This window comes from Ambystoma mexicanum, chromosome 12 (assembly GCF_040938575.1).
Source record: "Ambystoma mexicanum isolate Mex_15411 chromosome 12, UKY_AmexF1_1, whole genome shotgun sequence".
Lineage (NCBI taxonomy): Eukaryota > Metazoa > Chordata > Amphibia > Caudata > Ambystomatidae > Ambystoma > Ambystoma mexicanum.
Window position 1 is genome coordinate 337,340,754 of NC_090936.1, and position 24,006 is coordinate 337,364,759.

Below are 24,006 nucleotides of genomic sequence, written 5' to 3' on the forward strand. Positions count from 1 at the left end.
GGGTCTCAGGTTGGAATGGGAAGGAGTTGGATATCACATCTCATGTTATAGGAAGGGTCTCAGGATTGGAATGGGAAGGACTTGGATATCACATCACATGCTATAGGAAGGCTCTCAGGTTTGGAAGGGGAAAGAGTTGGATATCACATTTCATGTTAGAGGTAGGATCTCAGGTTTGGTATTAGAGGCATTGAGATATCACATCTCATGCTATCAGAAGGGTCTCAGGATTGGAATGGGAAGGAGTTGGATATCACATCTCATGCTAAAGGGAGGGTCTCAGGTTTGGAAGGGGAAGGATTTGGATATCACATCTCATGTTATAGGAAGGATCTCAGGTTTGGTATTAGAAGCATTGAGATATCACATCTCATGCTATCGGAAGGATCTCAGGTTTGTTATTAGAAGCATTGAGATATCACATCTGATTGCTATAGGAAGGGTCTCAGGATTGGAATGGGAAGGAGTTGGATATCATATCTCATGCTATAGGAAGGGTCTCAGGAATGGAATGGGAAGGAGTTTTAAATGACATCTCATGCCATAGGAAGGATCTCATGTTTGGTATTAGAAGCATTGAGACATCACCTCTCATGTTATAGGAAGTGTATCAGGATTGGAATGGGAAGGAGTTGGATATCACATCTCATGCTATAGGAAGGGTCTCAGGTTTGGTATAAGCATTGAGATATCACATCTCATGCTATAGGAAGGGTCTCAGGATTGGAATGGGAAGGAGTTGTATATGACATCTCATGCCATATTAAGGGTCTCAGGTTTGGTATAAGCATTGAGATATCACATCTCTGCTATCGGAAGGGTCTCAGGATTGGAATGGGAAGGACTAGGATATCACATCTCATGCTATAGGAAGGGTCTCAGGATTGGAATGGGAAGGACTTGGAGACCCTCCCTTTAGCATGAGATGTGATATCCAACTCCTTCCCATTCCAATCCTGAGACCCTTCTGATAGCATGAGATGTTATATCTCAATGCCTCTAATACCAAACCTGAGATTCTACCTCTAACATGAAATGTGATATCCAACTCCTTCCCCTTCCAAACCAGGGAGACTTCCTATAACATGAGATGTGATATCGAAGTCCTTCCCATTCCAATCCTGAGACCCTTCCTATAACATGAGATGTGATATCCAAGTCCTTCCCATTCCAATCCTTAGACACTTCCTACAGCATGAGATGTGATATCTCAATGATTCTATTACCAAACCTGAGACCCGTCCTATAACATGAGATGGGATATCCAACTCCTTCCCATTTCAATCCTGAGAAACTTCCGATAGCAGAGATGTGATATCTCAATGCTTAGACCAAACCTGAGACCCTTCCTATAACATGAGATGTGATATCCAACTCCTTCCCGTTCCAAACCTGAGACCCTTTCTATAGCAAGAATCTAATATCCAACTGCTTCCCATTCCAATCCTGAGACCATTCCTATAGCATGAGATGTGATATCTCAATGCTTCTAATACCAAACCTGAGATCCTTCCTATGACATGAGATGTGATATCCAATTCCTTCCCATTCCAAACCTGAAACCCTTCCTATAGCATGAGATGTGATATCTCAATGCTTCTAATACCAAACCTGAGATCCTTCCTAAAACATGAGATGTGATATCCAAATCCTTCCCCTTCCAAACCAGAGACCCTCCCTTTAGCATGAGATGTGATATCCAACTCCTTCCCATTCCAATCCTGAGACATTTCTGATAGCATGAGATGTGATATCTCAATGCCTCTAATACCAAACCTGAGATCCTACCTCTAACATGAAATGTGATATCCAACTCCTTCCCCTTGCAAACCTGAGAGCCTTCATATAGCATGAGATGTGATATCGAAGTATTTCCCATTCCAATCCTGAGACCCTTCCTATAACATGAGATGTGATATCCAACTCCTTCCCATTCCAACCTGAGACCCTTCCTATAGCATGAGATGGGATATCCAACTACTTCCAAATCCAATCCTGATACCCTTCCGATAGCATGAGATGTGATATCTCAATCCCTCTAATACCAAACCTGAGATCCTTCCTATAACATGAGATGTGATATCAAAATCCTTCCCCTTCCAAACCTGAGACCCTCCCTTTAGCATGAGATGTGATATCCAACTCCTTCCCATTCCAATCCTGAGACCCTTCTGATAGCATGAGATGTGATATTCAATGCCTCTAATACCAAACCTGAGATCCTACCTCTAACATGAAATGTGATATCCAACTCCTTCCCTTTCCAAACGTGAGAGCCTCCCTATAGCATGAGATGGGATATTCAAGTCCTTCCCATTCCAATCCTGAGACCCTTCCTATAGCATGAGATGTGATATCTCAATGCTTCTAATACCAAACCTGAGACCCTTCCTATAACATAAGATGGGATATCCAACTCCTTCCCATTCCAATCCTGAGACCCTTCCGATAGCAGAGATGTGATATCTCAATGCTGATACCAAACCTGAGACCCTTCCTATGGCATGAGATGTCATATACAACTCCTTCCCATTCCAATCCTGAGACCATTCCTATAGCATGAGATGTGATATCTCAATGCTTATACCAAACCTGAGACCCTTCCTATAGCATGAGATGTGATATCCAACTCCTTCCCATTCCAATCCTGAGACCCTTCCTATAACATGAGATGTGATGTCTCAATGCTTCTAATACCAAACCTGAGATCCTTCCTATGGCATGAGATGTCATATAAAACTCCTTCCCATTCCATTCCTGAGACCCTTCCTATAGCATGAGATGTGATATCCAACTCCTTCCCATTCCAATCCTGAGACCCTTCCTATAGCATGAGATGTGATATCCAAATCCTTCCCATTCCAATCGTGAGAACCTTCCTATAGCATGAGATGTGATATCCAAAACCTTCCCTTTCCAAAACTGAGAGCCTACCTATAGCATGAGATGTGATATCCAACTCCTTCCCATTCCAATCCTGAGACCCTTCCTATAACATGAGATGTGATATCCAAATCCTTCCCCTTCCAAACCTGAGACCCTCCCTTTAGCATGAGATGTGATATCCAACTGCTTCCCATTCCAATCCTGAGACCCTTCTGATAGCATGAGATGTTATATCTCAATGCCTCTAATACCAAACCTGAGATCCTACCTCTAACATGAAATGTGATATCCAACTCCTTCCCCTTCTAAACCTGGGAGCCTTCCTATAACATGAGATGTGATATCGAAGTGCTTCCCATTCCAATCCTGAGACCCTTCCTATAACATGAGATGTGATATCCAACTCCTTCCCATTCCAATCCTGAGACCCTTCCTATAGCATGAGATGTGATGTCTCAATGCTTCTAATACCAAATCTGAGATCCTTCCTATAACATGAGATATGATATCCAACTCCTTCCCATTGCAATCTTGAGACCGTTTCTATAGCATGAGATGTGATATTTCAATGCTTATACCAAACCTGAGACCCTTCCTATAGCATGAGATGTGATATCCAAATCCTTCCCATTCCAATCGTGAGACCCTTCCTATAGCATGAGATGTGATATCTCAATGCCTCTAATACCAAACCTGAGATCCTACCTCTATAATGAAATTTGATATGCAACTCCTTCCCCTTCCAAACCTGATAGCCTTCCTATAGCATGAGATGTGATATCCAAGTCCTTCCCATTCCAATCCTGATACCCTTCCTATAACATGAGATGTGATATCCAACTCCTTCCCATTCCAACCTGAGACCCTTCCTATAGCATGAGATGGGATATCCAACTCCTTCCAAATCCAATCCTGATACCCTTCCGATAGCATGAGATGTGATATCCCAATGCTTCTACAAAACCTGAGACCCATACCATGGCATGAGATGTGATATCAAACTCCTTCCCATTCCAATCCTGACACCCTTCCTATAGCTTGAGATGTGATATCCAACTCCTTCCCATTCCAATTCTGAGACCCATCCTATACCATGGGACTTGATATCTCAATGCTTCTAATACCAAACCTGAGACCGGTCCTATAACATGAGATGTGATATCCAAATCCTCCCCCTTCCAAACCTTAGACCCTTCCTTTATCATGAGATGTGATATCCAAGTCGTTCCCATTCCAATCCTGAGACACTTCCTATAGCATGAGATGTGATATCTCAATGCTTCTAATACCAAACCTGAGACCCTTGCTATAACATGAGATGTGATATTCAAGTCCTTCCCATTCCAATCCTGAGACCCTTCCTATAGTATGAGATGTGATATCTCAATGCTTCTAATACCAAACCTGAGACCCTTCCTATCATGAGATGGGATATCCAACTCCTTCCCATTCCAATCCTGAGACCCTTCCGATAGCAGAGATGTGATATCTCAATGCTTATACCAAACCTGAGACCCTTCCTATGGCATGAGATGTCAAATACAACTCCTTCCGATTACAATCCTGAGACCCTTCCTATAGCATGAGATGTGATATCTCAATGCTTCTAATAATAAACCTGAGATCCTTCCTATAACATGAGATGTGATATCCAACTCCTTCCCATTCCAAACCTGAGACCCTTCCGATTGCATGAGATGTGATATCAAACTCCTTCCCATTCCAATCCTGAGACCCTTCCTATACCATGAGATGTGATATCTCAATGCTTCTAATACCAAACCTGACACCCGTCCTAAAACATGAGATGTGATGTCCAAATCCTTCCCCTTCCAAACCTGAGATCTTTCCTTTAGCATGAGATGTGATATCCAACTCCTTCCCATTCCAATCCTGAGACCCTTCCTATACCATGAGATGTGATCTCTCAATGCTTCTAATACCAAACCTGACACCCGTCCTAAAACATGAGATGTGATGTCCAAATCCTTCCCCTTCCAAACCTGAGATCTTTCCTTTAGCATGAGATGTGATATCCAACTCCTTCCCATTCCAATCCTGAGACCCTTCCTATACCATGAGATGTGATATCTCAATGCTTCTAATACCAAACCTGACACCAGTCCTAAAACATGAGATGTGATGTCCAAATCCTTCCCCTTCCAAACCTGAGATCTTTCCTTTAGCATGAGATGTGATATCCAACTCCTTCCCATTCCAATCCTGAGACCCTTCCTATAGCATGATATGTGATATCACAATTTTTCTAATACCAAACCTGAGATCCTTCCTATAACATGAGATGTGTATCCAACTCCTTCCCATTCCAAACCTGAGACCCTTCCTATAGCCTGAGATGTGATATCTTAATGCTTCTAAAACCAAACCTGAGAACCATCCAATAACATATGTGAAATCCAAATCCTTCCCTTTCCAAACCTGAGACCCTTCCGATAGCATGAGATGTGATGTCTAAGTCCTTCCCATTCCTATCCTGAGACCCTTCCGATAGCAGAGATGTGATATCTCAATGCTTGGACCAAACCTGAGACCCTTCCTATGGCATGAGATGTAATATCCAACTCCTTCCCATTTCAATCTTGAGACCCTTCCTATAGCATGAGATGTGATATCTCAATGCTTCTATCAAACCTGAGTCCCTTCCTTTAGCATGAGATGTGATATCCAACTCCTTCCCATTCCAATCCTGAGACCCTTCCTATAGCATGAGATGTGATATTTTAAAGCTTCTAATACCAAACCTGCGACCCGTCCTATAACATGAGATATGATATCCAAATCCTTCCCCTTCCAAACCTGAGACCCTTCCTTTAGCATGAGATGTGATATCTCAATGTTTCTAATAAAAAACCTGAGACTCTTCCTATAGCAAGAGATGTGATATCCAAATCCTTCCCATTCCAAACCTGAGATCTTTCCTTTAGCATGAGATGTGATATCCAACTCCTTCCCATTCCAATCCTGAGACCCTTCCTATACCATGAGATGTGATATCTCAATGTTTCTAATAAAAAACCTGAGACTCTTCCTATAGCAAGAGATGTGATATCCAAATCCTTCCCATTCCAATCCTGAGACCCTTCCTATAACATGAGATGTGATATCTCAATGCCTCTAATACCAAACCTGAGATTCTTCCTATAACATGAGATGTGATATCTCAATGCTTCTAATACCAAACCTGAGACCCTCCCTTTAGCATGAGATGTGATATCCGACTCCTTCCCATTCCAATCCTGAGACCCTTCTGATAGCATGAGATGTGATATCTCAATGCCTCTAATACCAAACCAGAGATTCTTCCTGTAACATGAGATGTGATATCTCAATGCTTCTAATACCAAACCTGAGACCCTCCCTTTAGCATGAGATGTGATATCCGACTCCTTCCCATTCCAATCCTGAGACCCTTCTGATAGCATGAGATGTGATATCTCAATGCTTCTAATACCAAACCTGAGACCCTTCCTATAACATAAGATGGGATATCCAGCTCCTTCCCATTCCAATCCTGAGACCCTTCCGATAGCAGAGATGTGATATCTCAATGCTTATACCAAACCTGAGACCCTTCCTGTGGCATGAGATGTCATATCCAACTCCTTCCCATTCCAATCCTGAGACCCTTCCTATAGCATGATATGTGATATCACAATTTTTCTAATACCAAACCTGAGATCCTTCCTATAACATGAGATGTGTATCCAACTCCTTCCCATTCCAAAACCTGAGACCCTTCCTATAGCATGAGATGTGATATCTTAATGCTTCTAAAACCAAACCTGAGAACCATCCAATAACATGAGATGTGAAATCCAAATCCTTCCCTTTCCAAACCTGAGACCCTTCCTATAGCTTGAGATGTGATATCAAACTCCTTCCCATTCCAATCCTGTGATAGCTGGAGATGTGATATCCAACTCCTTCCCATTCCAATCCTGAGACCCTTCCTATACCATGAGATGTGATATTTCAATGCTTCTAATACCAAACCTGAGACCCGTCCTAAAACATGAGATGTGAAATCCAAATCCTTCCCTTTCCAAACCTGAGACCCTTCCTATAGCTTGAGATGTGATATCAAACTCCTTCCCATTCCAATCCTGTGATAGCTGGAGATGTGATATCCAACTCCTTCCCATTCCTATCCTGAGACCCTTCCGATAGCAGAGATGTGATATCTCAATGCTTGTACCAAACCTGAGACCCTTCCTATGGCATGAGATGTGATATCCAACTCCTTCCCATTCCAATCCTGAGACCCTTCCTATAGCATGAGATGTGATATCTCAATGCTTATACCAAACCTGAGACCCTTCCTATAGCATGAGATGTGATATCCAAATCCTTCCCATTCCAATCCTGAGACCCTTCCTATAGCATGAGATGTGATATCTCAATGCCTCTAATACCAAACCTGAGATCCTATTACCAAACCTGAGACCCGTCCTATAACATGAGATGGGATATCCAACTCCTTCCCATTTCAATCCTGACAAACTTCTGATAGCAGAGATGTGATATCTCAATACTTAGACCAAACCTGAGACCCTTCCTATAACATGAGATGTGATATCCAACTCCTTCCCGTTCTAAACCTGAGACCCTTTCTATAGCAAGAATCTAATATCCAACTCCTTCCCATTCCAATCCTGAGACCATTCCTATAGCATGAGATGTGATATCTCAATGCTTCTAATACCAAACCTGATATCCTTCCTATGACATGAGATGTGATATCCAATTCCTTCCCATTCCAAACCTGAGACCCTTCCTATAGCATGAGATGTGATATCTCAATGCTTCTAATACCAAACCTGAGATCCTTCCTATAACATGAGATGTGATATCCAAATCCTTCCCCTTCCAAACCAGAGACCCTCCCTTTAGCATGAGATGTGATATCCAACTCCTTCCCATTCCAATCCTGAGACATTTCTGATAGCATGAGATGTGATATCTCAATGCCTCTAATACCAAACCTGAGATCCTACCTCTACATGAAATGTGATATCCAACTCCTTCCCCTTGCAAACCTGAGAGCCTTCCTATAGCATGTGATGTGATATCGAAGTATTTCCCATTCCAATCCTGAGACCCTTCCTATAACATGAGATGTGATATCCAACTCCTTCCCATTCCAACCTGAGACCCTTCCTATGGCATGAGATGGGATATCCAACTACTTCAAAATCCAATCCTGATACCCTTCCGATAGCATGAGATGTGATATCTCAATCCCTCTAATACCAAACCTGAGATCCTTCCTATAACATGAGATGTGATATCAAAATCCTTCCCCTTCCAAACCTGAGACCCTCCCTTTAGCATGAGATGTGATATCCAACTCCTTCCCATTCCAATCCTGAGACCCTTCTGATAGCATGAGATGTGATATTCAATGCCTCTAATACCAAACCTGAGATCCTACCTCTAACATGAAATGTGATATCCAACTCCTTCCCTTTCCAAACGTGAGAGCCTCCCTATAGCATGAGATGGGATATTCAAGTCCTTCCTATTCCAATCCTGAGACCCTTCCTATAGCATGAGATGTGATATCTCAATGCTTCTAATACCAAACCTGAGACCCTTCCTATAACATAGGATGGGATATCCAACTCCTTCCCATTCGAATCCTGAGACCCTTCCGATAGCAGAGATGTGATATCTCAATGCTGATACCAAACCTGAGACCCTTCCTATGGCATGAGATGTCATATACAACTCCTTCCCATTCCAATCCTGAGACCCTTCCTATAGCATGAGATGTGATATCTCAATGCTTATACCAAACCTGAGACCCTTCCTATAGCATGAGATGTGATATCCAACTCCTTCCCATTCCAATCCTGAGACCCTTCCTATAACATGAGATGTGATGTCTCAATGCTTCTAATACCAAACCTGAGATCCTTCCTATGGCATGAGATGTCATATAAAACTCCTTCCCATTCCATTCCTGAGACCCTTCCTAGAGCATGAGATGTGATATCCAACTCCTTCCCATTCCAATCCTGAGACCCTTCCTATAGCATGAGATGTGATATCTCAATGCTTCTAATACCAAACCTGAGACCCTTCCTATAACATAAGATGGGATATCCAACTCCTTCCCATTCGAATCCTGAGACCCTTCCGATAGCAGAGATGTGATATCTCAATGCTGATACCAAACCTGAGACCCTTCCTATGGCATGAGATGTCATATACAACTCCTTCCCATTCCAATCCTGAGACCCTTCCTATAGCATGAGATGTGATATCTCAATGCTTATACCAAACCTGAGATCCTTCCTATAGCATGAGATGTGATATCCAACTCCTTCCCATTCCAATAATGAGACCCTTCCTATAACATGAGATGTGATGTCTCAATGCTTCTAATACCAAACCTGAGATCCTTCCTATGGCATGAGATGTCATATAAAACTCCTTCCCATTCCATTCCTGAGACCCTTCCTATAGCATGAGATGTGATATCCAACTCCTTCCCATTCCAATCCTGAGACCCTTCCTATAGCATGAGATGTGATATCCAAATCCTTCCCATTCCAATTGTGAGACCCTTCCTATAGCATGAGATGTGATATCCAAAACCTTCCCTTTCCAAAACTGAGAGCCTACCTATAGCATGAAATGTGATATCCAACTCCTTCCCATTCCAATCCTGAGACCCTTCCTATAGCATGAGATGTGATATCTCAATGCTTATACCAAACCTGAGACCCTTCCTATAGCATGGGATGTGATATCCAAATCCTTCCCATTCCAATCCTGAGACCCTTCCTATAGCATGAGATGTGATATCCAAATCCTTCCCCTTCCAAACCTGAGACCCTCCCTTTAGCATGAGATGTGATATCCAACTCCTTCCCATTCCAATCCTGAGACCCTTCTGATAGCATGAGATGTTATATCTCAATGCCTCTAATACCAAACCTGAGATCCTACCTCTAACATGAAATGTGATATCCAACTCCTTCCCCTTCTAAACCTGGGAGCCTTCCTATAACATGAGATGTGATATCGAAGTGCTTCCCATTCCAATCCTGAGACCCTTCCTATAACATGAGATGTGATATCCAACTCCTTCCCATTCCAATCCTGAGACCCTTCCTATAGCATGAGATGTGATGTCTCAATGCTTCTAATACCAAATCTGAGATCCTTCCTATAACATGAGATGTGATATCCAACTCCTTCCCATTGCAATCTTGAGACCGTTTCTATAGCATGAGATGTGATATCTCAATGCTTATACCAAACCTGAGACCCTTCCTATAGCATGAGATGTGATATCCAAATCCTTCCCATTCCAATCGTGAGACCCTTCCTATAGCATGAGATGTGATATCTCAATGCCTCTAATACCAAACCTGAGATCCTACCTCTAAAATGAAATTTGATATGCAACTCCTTCCCCTTCCAAACCTGATAGCCTTCCTATAGCATGAGATGTGATATCCAAGTCCTTCCCATTCCAATCCTGATACCCTTCCTATAACATGAGATGTGATATCCAATTCCTTCCCATTCCAACCTGAGACCCTTCCTATAGCATGAGATGGGATATCCAACTCCTTCCAAATCCAATCCTGATACCCTTCCGATAGCATGAGATATGATATCCCAATGCTTCTACAAAACCTGAGACCCATACCATGGCATGAGATGTGATATCAAACTCCTTCCCATTCCAATCCTGACACCCTTCCTATAGCTTGAGATGTGATATCCAACTCCTTCCCATTCCAATTCTGAGACCCGTCCTATACCATGGGACTTGATATCTCAATGCTTCTAATACCAAACCTGAGACCGGTCCCATAACATGAGATGTGATATCCAAATCCTTCCCCTTCCAAAATCTAGACCCTTCCTTTATCATGAGATGTGATATCCAAGTCGTTCCCATTCCAATCCTGAGACCCTTCCTATAGCATGAGATGTGATATCTCAATGCTTCTAATACCAAACCTGAGACCCTTGCTATAACATGGGATGTGATATTCAAGTCCTTCCCATTCCAATCCTGAGACCCTTCCGATAGCAGAGATGTGATATCTCAATGCTTATACCAAACCTGAGACCCTTCCTATGGCATGAGATGTCAAATACAACTCCTTCCGATTCCAATCCTGAGACCCTTCCTATAGCATGAGATGTGATATCTCAATGCTTCTAATAATAAACCTGAGATCCTTCCTATAACATGAGATGTGATATCCAACTCCTTCCCATTCCAAACCTGAGACCCTTCCGATTGCATGAGATGTGATATCAAACTCCTTCCCATTCCAATCCTGAGATAGCTTGAGATGTGATATCCAACTCCTTCCCATTCCAATCCTGAGACCCTTCCTATAGCCTGAGATGTGATATCTTAATGCTTCTAAAACCAAACCTGAGAACCATCCAATAACATATGTGAAATCCAAATCCTTCCCTTTCCAAACCTGAGACACTTCCGATAGCATTACATGTGATATCTCAATGCTTCTAAAACCAAACATGAGAACCATCCTATAACATGAGATGTGAAATCCAAATCCTTCCCTTTCCAAACCTGAGACCCTCCCTATAGCATGGAATGTGATATCTAAGTCCTTCCCATTCCTATCCTGAGACCCTTCCGATAGCAGAGATGTGATATCTCAATGCTTGGACCAAACCTGAGACCCTTCCTATGACATGAGATATGATATCCAACTCCTTCCCATTCCAATCCTGAGACCCTTCCGATAGCAGAGATGTGATATCTCAATGCTTGGACCAAACCTGAGTCCCTTCCTTTAGCATGAGATGTGATATCCAACTCCTTCCCATTCCAATCCTGAGACCCTTCCTATAGCATGAGATGTGATATTTCAAAGCTTCTAATACCAAACCTGGGACCCGTCCTATAACATGAGATATGATATCCAAATCCTTCCCCTTCCAAACCTGAGACCCTTCCTTTAGCATGAGATGTGATATCCAAATCCTTCCCATTCCAATCCTGAAACCCTTCCTATAGCATGAGATGTGATATCTCAATGTTTCTAATAAAAAACTTGAGACTCTTCCTATAGCAAGAGATGTGATATCCAAATCCTTCCCATTCCAATCCTGAGACCCTTCCTATAACATGAGATGTGATATCTCAATGCCTCTAATACCAAACCTGAGATTCTTCCTATAACATGAGATGTGATATCTCAATGCTTCTAATACCAAACCTGAGACCCTCCCTTTAGCATGAGATGTGATATCCGACTCCTTCCCATTCCAATCCTGAGACCCTTCTGATAGCATGAGATGTGATATCTCAATGCCTCTAATACCAAACCAGAGATTCTTCCTATAACATGAGATGTGATATCTCAATGCTTCTAATACCAAACCTGAGACCCTCCCTTTAGCATGAGATGTGATATCCGACTCCTTCCCATTCCAATCCTGAGACCCTTCTGATAGCATGAGATGTGATATCTCAATGCTTCTAACACCAAACCTGAGACCCTTCCTATAACATAAGATGGGATATCCAACTCCTTCCCATTCCAATCCTGAGACCCTTCCGATAGCAGAGATGTGATATCTCAATGCTTATACCAAACCTGAGACCCTTCCTGTGGCATGAGATGTCATATCCAACTCCTTCCCATTCCAATCCTGAGACCCTTCCTATAGCATGATATGTGATATCACAATTTTTCTAATACCAAACCTGAGATCCTTCCTATAACATGAGATGTGTATCCAACTCCTTCCCATTCCAAAACCTGAGACCCTTCCTATAGCATGAGATGTGATATCTTAATGCTTCTAAAACCAAACCTGAGAACCATCCAATAACATATGTGAAATCCAAATCCTTCCCTTTCCAAATCTGAGACCATTCCGATAGCATTAGATGTGATATCTCAATGCTTCTAAAACCAAACATGAGATCCATCCTATAACATGAGATGTGAAATCCAAATCCTTCCCTTTCCAAACCTGAGACCCTTCCTATAGCTTGAGATGTGATATCAAACTCCTTCCCATTCCAATCCTGTGATAGCTTGAGATGTGATATCCAACTCCTTCCCATTCCAATCCTGAGACCCTTCCTATACCATGAGATGTGATATCTCAATGCTTCTAATACCAAACCTGAGACCCGTCCTAAAACATGAGATGTGAGATTCAAATCCTTCCCCTTCCAAACCTGAGAACCTTCCTATAGCTTGAGATGTGATATCAAACTCCTTCCCATTCCAATCCTGAGATAGCTTGAGATGTGATATCCAACTCCTTCCCATTCCTATCCTGAGACCCTTCCGATAGCAGAGATGTGATATCTCAATGCTTGTACCAAACCTGAGACCCTTCCTATGGCATGAGATGTGATATCCCACTCCTTCCCATTCCAATCCTGAGACCCTTCCTATAGCATGAGATGTGATATCTCAAAGCTTCTAATACCAAACCTGGGACCCGTCCTATAACATGAGATATGATATCCAAATCCTTCCCCTTCCAAACCTGAGACCCTTCCTTTAGCATGAGATGTGATATCCAAATCCTTCCCATTCCAATCCTGAAACCCTTCCTATAGCATGAGATGTGATATCTCAATGTTTCTAATAAAAAACCTGAGACCCTTCCTATAGCAAGAGATGTGATATCCAAATCCTTCCCATTCCAATCCTGAGAACCTTCCTATAGCATGAGAAGGGATATCCAACTCCTTCCCATTCCAATCCTGAGACCTTCCTATAGCATGAGATGTGATATCTCAAAGCTTCTAATACCAAACCTGCGACCCGTCCTATAACATGAGATATGATATCCAAATCCTTCCCCTTCCAAACCTGAGACCCTTCCTTTAGCATGAGATGTGATATACAAATCCTTCCCATTCCAATCCTGAAACCCTTCCTATAGCATGAGATGTGATATCTCAATGTTTCTAATAAAAAAACTGAGACCCTTCCTATAGCAAGAGATGTGACATCCAAATCCTTCCCATTCCAATCCTGAGATCCTTCCTATTGGATGAGATGTGATATCCAACTCCTTCCCATTCCAATACTGAGACCCTTCCTATACCATGAGATGTGATATCTCAATGCTTCTACCAAAACTGAGACCCTTCCTTTAGCATGAGATGTGATATCCAACTCCTTCCCATTCCAATCCTGAGACCCTTCCTATAGCATGAGATGTGATATCTCAATGCCTCTAATACCAAACCTGAGATTCTTCCTATAACATGAGATGTGATATCTCAATGCTTCTAATACCAAACCTGAGACCCTCCCTTTAGCATGAGATGTGATATCCGACTCCTTCCCATACCAATCCTGAGACCCTTCTGATAGCATGAGATGTGATATCTCAATGCCTCTAATACCAAACCTGAGATTCTTCCTATAACATGAGATGTGATATCTCAATGCTTCTAATACCAAACCTGAGACCCTCCCTTTAGCATGAGATGTGATATCCGACTCCTTCCCATTCCAATCCTGAGACCCTTCTGATAGCATGAGATGTGATATCTCAATGCTTCTAATACCAAACCCGAGACCCTTCCTATAACATAAGATGGGATATCCAACTCCTTCCCATTCCAATCCTGAGACCCTTCCGATAGCAGAGATGTGATATCTCAATGCTTATACCAAACCTGAGACCCTTCCTGTGGCATGAGATGTCATATACAACTCCTTCCCATTCCAATCCTGAGACCCTTCCTATAGCATGAGATGTAATATCCAACTCCTTCCCATTCCAATCCTGAGACCCTTCCTATAGCATGAGATTTGATATCTCAATGCTTCTAACACCAAACCTGAGATCCTTCCGATAGCATGAGATGTGATATCTCAATGCTTCTAATAGCAAACCTGAGATCATTCCTATAACACGAGATGTAATATCCAAATCCTTCCCCTTCCAAACCTGAGACCCTCCCTTTAGCATGAGATGTGATATCCAACTCCTTCCCATTCCAATCCTGAGATCCTTCTGATAGCATGAGATGTGATATCTCAATGCCTCTAATACCAAGCCTGAGATCCTACCTCTAACATGAAATGTGATATCCAACTCCTTCCCCTTCCAAACCTGAGAGCCTTCCTATAGCATGAGGTGTGATATCCAAGTCCTTCCCATTCCAATCCTGAGACCCTTCCTATAGCTTGAGATGTGATATCCAACTCCTCCCCATTCCAATTCTGAGACCCTTCCTATAGCATGAGATGTGATATCTCAATGCTTCTAATACCAAACCTGGGACCCTTCCTATAACATGAGATGGGATATCCAAGTCCTTCCCATTCCAATCCTGAGACCCTTCCTATAGCATGAGATGTGATATCTCAATGCTTCTAATACCAAACCTGAGACCCTTCCTATAACAAGAGATGTGATATCCATGTCCTTCCCATTCCAATCCTGAGACCCGTCCTATACAATGAGATGTGATATCTCAATGCTTCTAATACCAAACCTGGGACCCTTCCTATAACATGAGATGGGATATCCAACTCCTTCCCATTCCAATTCTGAGACCCTTCCTATAGCATGAGATGTGATATCTCAATGCTTCTAATACCAAACCTGGGACCCTTCCTATAACATGAGATGTGATATCCAACTCCTTCCCATTCCAATCCTGAGACCCTTCCTATAGCATGAGATGTGATATCTCAATGCCTCTAATACCAAACCTGAGATTCATCCTATAACATGAGATGTGATATCTCAATGCTTCTAATACCAAACCTGAGACCCTCCCTTTAGCATGAGATGTGATATCCGACTCCTTCCCATACCAATCCTGAGACCCTTCTGATAGCATGAGATGTGATATCTCAATGCCTCTAATACCAAACCTGAGATACTTCCTATACCATGAGATGTGATATCTCAATGCTTCTAATACCAAACCTGAGACCCTCCCTTTAGCATGAGATGTGATATCAGACTCCTTCCCATTCCAATCCTGAGACCCTTCTGATAGCATGAGATGTGATATCTCAAAGCTTCTAATACCAAACCTGAGACCATTCCTATAACATAAGATGGGATATCCAACTCCTTCCCATTCCAATCCTGAGACCCTTCCGATAGCAGAGATGTGATATCTCAATGCTTATACCAAACCTGAGACCCTTCCTGTGGCATGAAATGTCATATACAACTCCTTCCGATTCCAGACCTGAGACCCTTCCTATAGCATGAGATGTGATATCCAACTCCTTCTCATTCCAATCCTGAGACCCTTCCTATAGCTTGAGATGTGATATCCAACTCCTTCCCATTCCAATCCTGAGACCCTTCCTATAGAATGAGATGTGATATCTCAATGCTTATACCAAACCTGAGACCCTTCCTGTGGCATGAGATGTCATATACAACTCCTTCCCATTCCAATCCTGAGACCCTTCCTATAGCATGAGATGTGATATCCAACTCCTTCCCATTACAATCCTGAGACCCTTCCTATAGCATGAGATTTGATATCTCAATGCTTCTAACACCAAACCTGAGATCCTTCCGATAGCATGAGATGTGATATCTCAATGCTTCTAATACCAAACCTGAGATCATTCCTATAACACGAGATGTAATATCCAAATCCTTCCCCTTCCAAACCTGAGACCCTCCCTTTAGCATGAGATGTGATATCCAACTCCTTCCCATTCCAATCCTGAGATCCTTCTGATAGCATGAGATGTGATATCTCAATGCCTCTAATACCAAACCTGAGATCCTACCTCTAACATGAAATGTGATACCCAACTCCTTCCCCTTCCAAACCTGAGAGCCTTCCTATAGCATGAGATGTGATATCCAAGTCCTTCCCATTCCAATCCTGAGACCCTTCCTATAGCTTGAGATGTGATAACCAACTCCTCCCCATTCCAATTCTGAGACCCTTCCTATAGCATGAGATGTGATATCTCAATGCTTCTAATACCAAACCTGGGACCCTTCGTCCTATAACATGAGATGGGATATCCAAGTCCTTCCCATTCCAATCCTGAGACCCTTCCTATAGCATGAGATGTGATATCGCAATGCTTCTAATACCAAACCTGAGACCCTTCCTATAACAAGAGATGTGATATCCATGTCCTTCCCATTCCAATCCTGAGACCCGTCCTATACCATGAGATGTGATATCTCAATGCTTCTAATACCAAACCTGAGACCCTTCCTATAATGAGATGGGATATCCAACTCCTTCCCATTCCAATCCTGAGACCCTTCCAATAGCAGAGATGTGATATCTCAATGCTTATACCAAACCTGAGACCCTTCCTATGGTATGAAATGTCATATACAACTCCTTCCGATTCCAGACCTGAGACCCTTCCTATAGCATGAGATGTGATATCCAACTCCTTCTCATTCCAATCCTGAGACCCTTCCTATAGCTTGAGATGTGATATCCAACTCCTTCCCATTCCAATCCTGAGACCCTTCTGATAGCATGAGATGTGATATCTCAATGCCTATAATACCAAACCTGAGATCCTTCCGATAGCATGAGATGTGATATCTCAATGCTTCTAATACCAAACCTGAGATCCTTCCTATAACATGAAATGTGATATCCAAATCCTTCCAAATCCAATCCTGATACCCTTCCGATAGCATGAGATGTGATATCCCAATGCTTCTACAAAACCTGAGACCCATACATGGCATGAGATGTGATATCAAACTCCTTCCCATTCCAATCCTGAGACACTTCCTATAGCATGAGATGTGATATCTCAATGCTTCTAATACCAAACCTGAGACTCTTCCTATAACATGAGATGGGATATCCAACTCCTTCCCATTCCAATCCTGAGACCCTTCCGATAGCAGAGATGTGATATCTCAATGCTTATACCAAACCTGAGACCCTTCCTATGGCATGAGATGTCATATACAACTCCTTCCCATTCCAATCCTGAGACCCTTCCTATAGCATGAGATGTGATATCCAACTCCTTCCCATTCCAATCCTGAGACCCTTCCTATAGCATGAGATTTGATATCTCAATGCTTCTAACACCAACCCTGAGATCCTTCCGATAGCATGAGATGTGATATCTCAATGCTTCTAATACCAAACCTGAGATCATTCCTATAACACGAGATGTAATATCCAAATCCTTCCCCTTCCAAACCTGAGACCCTCCCTTTAGCATGAGATGTGATATCCAACTCCTTCCCATTCCAATCCTGAGATCCTTCTGATAGCATGAGATGTGATATCTCAATGCCTCTAATACCAAACCTGAGATCCTACCTCTAACATGAAATGTGATATCCAACTCCTTCCCCTTCCAAACCTGAGAGCCTTCCTATAGCATGAGATGTGATATCCAACTCCTTCTCATTCCAATCCTGAGACCCTTCCTATAGCTTGAAATGTGATATCCAACTCCTTCCCATTCCAATCCTGAGACCCTTCTGATAGCATGAGATGTGATATCTCAATGCCTATAATACCAAACCTGAGATCCTTCCGATAGCATGAGATGTGATATCTCAATGCTTCTAATACCAAACCTGAGATCCTTCCTATAACATGAAATGTGATATCCAAATCCTTCCAAATCCAATCCTGATACCCTTCCGATAGCATGAGATGTGATATCCCAATGCTTCTACAAAACCTGAGACCCATACATGGCATGAGATGTGATATCAAACTCCTTCCCATTCCAATCCTGAGACCCTTCTGATAGCATGAGATGTGATATCTCAAAGCTTCTAATACCAAACCTGAGACCATTCCTATAACATAAGATGGGATATCCAACTCCTTCCCATTCCAATCCTGAGACCCTTCCGATAGCAGAGATGTGATATCTCAATGCTTATACCAAACCTGAGACCCTTCCTGTGGCATGAGATGTCATATACAACTCCTTCCCATTCCAATCCTGAGACCCTTCCTATAGCATGAGATGTGATATCCAACTCCTTCCCATTACAATCCTGAGACCCTTCCTATAGCATGAGATTTGATATCTCAATGCTTCTAACACCAAACCTGAGATCCTTCCGATAGCATGAGATGTGATATCTCAATGCTTCTAATACCAAACCTGAGATCATTCCTATAACACGAGATGTAATATCCAAATCCTTCCCCTTCCAAACCTGAGACCCTCCCTTTAGCATGAGATGTGATATCCAACTCCTTCCCATTCCAATCCTGAGATCCTTCTGATAGCATGAGATGTGATATCTCAATGCCTCTAATACCAAACCTGAGATCCTACCTCTAACATGAAATGTGATACCCAACTCCTTCCCCTTCCAAACCTGAGAGCCTTCCTATAGCATGAGATGTGATATCCAAGTCCTTCCCATTCCAATCCTGAGACCCTTCCTATAGCTTGAGATGTGATATCCAACTCCTCCCCATTCCAATTCTGAGACCCTTCCTATAGCATGAGATGTGATATCTCAATGCTTCTAATACCAAACCTGGGACCCTTCGTCCTATAACATGAGATGGGATATCCAAGTCCTTCCCATTCCAATCCTGAGACCCTTCCTATAGCATGAGATGTGATATCGCAATGCTTCTAATACCAAACCTGAGACCCTTCCTATAACATGAGATGTGATATCCAACTCCTTCCCAATCCAATCCTGAGACCCTTCCGATAGCATGAGATATGATATCTCAATGCTTCTAATACCAAACCACAGACCAGTCCTATAACTTGAGATGTGATATCCAAATCCTTCCCCTTCCAAACCTGAGACCCTTCCTTTATCATGAGATGTGATATCCAACTCCATCCCATTCCAATCCTGAGACCCGTCCTATAGCATGATATAGAATATCCAACTCCTTCCCATTCCAATCCTGAGACCCGTCCTATACAATGAGATATGATATCTCAATGCTTCTATGACCAAACCTGAGACTGTCCTATGACTTGAGATGCGATATCTCAATGCTTCTAATAACAAACCTGAGACCCTTCCTATAACATGAGATGTGATATCCAAATCCTTCCCATTCCAATCCTGAGACCCTTCATATAACATGAGATGTGATATCAAACTCCTTCCCAATCCAATCCTGATACCCTTCCGATAGCATGAGATGTGATATCTCAATGCTTCTAATAACAAACCTGAGACCTTCCTATAACATGAGATGTGATATCCAAATCCTTCCCATTCCAATCCTGAGACCCTTCCTATAACATGAGATGTGATATCCAACTTCTTCCCAATCCAATCCTGAGACCCTTCCGATAGCATGAGATATGATATCTCAATGCTTCTAATACCAAACCACAGACCTGTCCTATAAATTGAGATGTGATATCCAAATCCTTCCCCTTCCAAACCTGAGACCCTTCCTTTAGCATGAGATGTGATATCCAACTCCTTCCCATTCCAATCCTGAGGCCCGTCCTATACCATGAGATGATATCTCAATGCTTCTAATACCAAACCTGAGATTGTCCTATAACATGAGATGTGATATCTCAATGCTTCTAATAACAAACCTGAGAGCCTTCCTATAACATGAGATGTGATATCCAACTCCTTCGCAATCCAATCCTGAGACCCTTCCGATAGCATGAGATATGATATCTCAATGCTTCTAATACCAAACCACAGACACGTCCTATAACTTGAGATGTGATATCCAAATCCTTCCCCTTCCAAACCTGAGACCCTTCCATTAGCATGAGATGTGATATCCAACTCCTTCCCATTCCAATCCTGAGACCCTTCCTATAGCATGAGATGTGATATCCCAATGCTTCTACCAAACCTGAGACCCTTACTATAGCATGAGAGGTGATATCCAACTCTTCCCATCCAATCCTCAGACCCGTCCTATACCATGAGATGTTATATCTCAATGCTTCTAATACCAAACCTGAGACTGTCCTATAACATGAGATGTGATATCTCAATGCTTCTAATAACAAACCTGAGACCCTTCCTATAACATGAGATGTGATATCTCAATGCTTCTAATACCAAACCTGAGACCCTCCCTATAGCGTGAGATGTGATATCAAAGTCCTTCCCATTCCAATCCTGATACCCTTCCTATAACATGAGATGTGATATCCAACTCTTCCCATCCAATCCTGAGACCCTTCCTATAACATGAGATGTTATATCCAACTCCTTCCCAATCCAATTCCGAGACCCTTCCGATAGCATGAGATATGATATCTCAATGCTTCTAATACCAAACCACAGACCTGTCCTATAAATTGAGATGTGATATCCAAATCCTTCCCCTTCCAAACCTGAGACCCTTCCTTTAGCATGAGATGTGATATCCAACTCCTTCCCATTCCAATCCTGAGACCCTTCCTATAACATGAGATGTGATATCCAACTTCTTCCCAATCCAATCCTGAGACCCTTCCGATAGCATGAGATATGATATCTCAATGCTTCTAATACCAAACCACAGACCTGTCCTATAAATTGAGATGTGATATCCAAATCCTTCCCCTTCCAAACCTGAGACCCTTCCTTTAGCATGAGATGTGATATCCAACTCCTTCCCATTCCAATCCTGAGGCCCGTCCTATACCATGAGATGATATCTCAATGCTTCTAATACCAAACCTGAGATTGTCCTATAACATGAGATGTGATATCTCAATGCTTCTAATAACAAACCTGAGAGCCTTCCTATAACATGAGATGTGATATCCAACTCCTTCGCAATCCAATCCTGAGACCCTTCCGATAGCATGAGATATGATATCTCAATGCTTCTAATACCAAACCACAGACACGTCCTATAACTTGAGATGTGATATCCAAATCCTTCCCCTTCCAAACCTGAGACCCTTCCTTTAGCATGAGATGTGATATCCAACTCCTTCCCATTCCAATCCTGAGACCCTTCCTATAGCATGAGATGTGATATCCCAATGCTTCTACCAAACCTGAGACCCTTACTATAGCATGAGAGGTGATATCCAACTCTTCCCATCCAATCCTCAGACCCGTCCTATACCATGAGATGTTATATCTCAATGCTTCTAATACCAAACCTGAGACTGTCCTATAACATGAGATGTGATATCTCAATGCTTCTAATAACAAACCTGAGACCCTTCCTATAACATGAGATGTGATATCTCAATGCTTCTAATACCAAACCTGAGACCCTCCCTATAGCGTGAGATGTGATATCAAAGTCCTTCCCATTCCAATCCTGATACCCTTCCTATAACATGAGATGTGATATCCAACTCTTCCCATCCAATCCTGAGACCCTTCCTATAACATGAGATGTTATATCCAACTCCTTCCCAATCCAATTCCGAGACCCTTCCGATAGCATGAGATATGATATCTCAATGCTTCTAATACCAAACCACAGACCTGTCCTATAAATTGAGATGTGATATCCAAATCCTTCCCCTTCCAAACCTGAGACCCTTCCTTTAGCATGAGATGTGATATCCAACTCCTTCCCATTCCAATCCTGAGACCCTTCCTATAACATGAGATGTGATATCCAACTTCTTCCCAATCCAATCCTGAGACCCTTCCGATAGCATGAGATATGATATCTCAATGCTTCTAATACCAAACCACAGACCTGTCCTATAAATTGAGATGTGATATCCAAATCCTTCCCCTTCCAAACCTGAGACCCTTCCTTTAGCATGAGATGTGATATCCAACTCCTTCCCATTCCAATCCTGAGGCCCGTCCTATACCATGAGATGATATCTCAATGCTTCTAATACCAAACCTGAGATTGTCCTATAACATGAGATGTGATATCTCAATGCTTCTAATAACAAACCTGAGAGCCTTCCTATAACATGAGATGTGATATCCAACTCCTTCGCAATCCAATCCTGAGACCCTTCCGATAGCATGAGATATGATATCTCAATGCTTCTAATACCAAACCACAGACCCGTCCTATAACTTGAGATGTGATATCCAAATCCTTCCCCTTCCAAACCTGAGACCCTTCCTTTAGCATGAGATGTGATATCCAACTCCTTCCCATTCCAATCCTGAGACCCTTCCTATAGCATGAGATGTGATATCCCAATGCTTCTACCAAACCTGAGACCCTTACTATAGCATGAGAGGTGATATCCAACTCTTCCCATCCAATCCTGAGACCCGTCCTATACCATGAGATGTTATATCTCAATGCTTCTAATACCAAACCTGAGACTGTCCTATAACATGAGATGTGATATCTCAATGCTTCTAATAACAAACCTGAGACCCTTCCTATAACATGAGATGTGATATCTCAATGCTTCTAATACCAAACCTGAGACCCTCCCTATAGCGTGAGATGTGATATCAAAGTCCTTCCCATTCCAATCCTGATACCCTTCCTATAACATGAGATGTGATATCCAACTCTTCCCATCCAATCCTGAGACCCTTCCTATAACATGAGATGTTATATCCAACTCCTTCCCAATCCAATTCCGAGACCCTTCCGATAGCATGAGATATGATATCTCAATGCTTCTAATACCAAACCACAGACCTGTCCTATAAATTGAGATGTGATATCCAAATCCTTCCCCTCCCAAACCTGAGACCCTTCCTTTAGCATGAGATGTGATATCCAACTCCTTCCCATTCCAATCCTGAAACCCTTCCTATAACATGAGATGTGATATCCAACTTCTTCCCAATCCAATCCTGAGACCCTTCCGATAGCATGAGATATGATATCTCAATGCTTCTAATACCAAACCACAGACCTGTCCTATAAATTGAGATGTGATATCCAAATCCTTCCCCTTCCAAACCTGAGACCCTTCCTTTAGCATGAGATGTGATATCCAACTCCTTCCCATTCCAATCCTGAGGCCCGTCCTATACCATGAGATGATATCTCAATGCTTCTAATACCAAACCTGAGATTGTCCTATAACATGAGATGTGATATCTCAATGCTTCTAATAACAAACCTGAGAGCCTTCCTATAACATGAGATGTGATATCTAACTCCTTCGCAATCCAATCCTGAGACCCTTCCGATAGCATGAGATATGATATCTCAATGCTTCTAATACCAAACCACAGACCCGTCCTATAACTTGAGATGTGATATCCAAATCC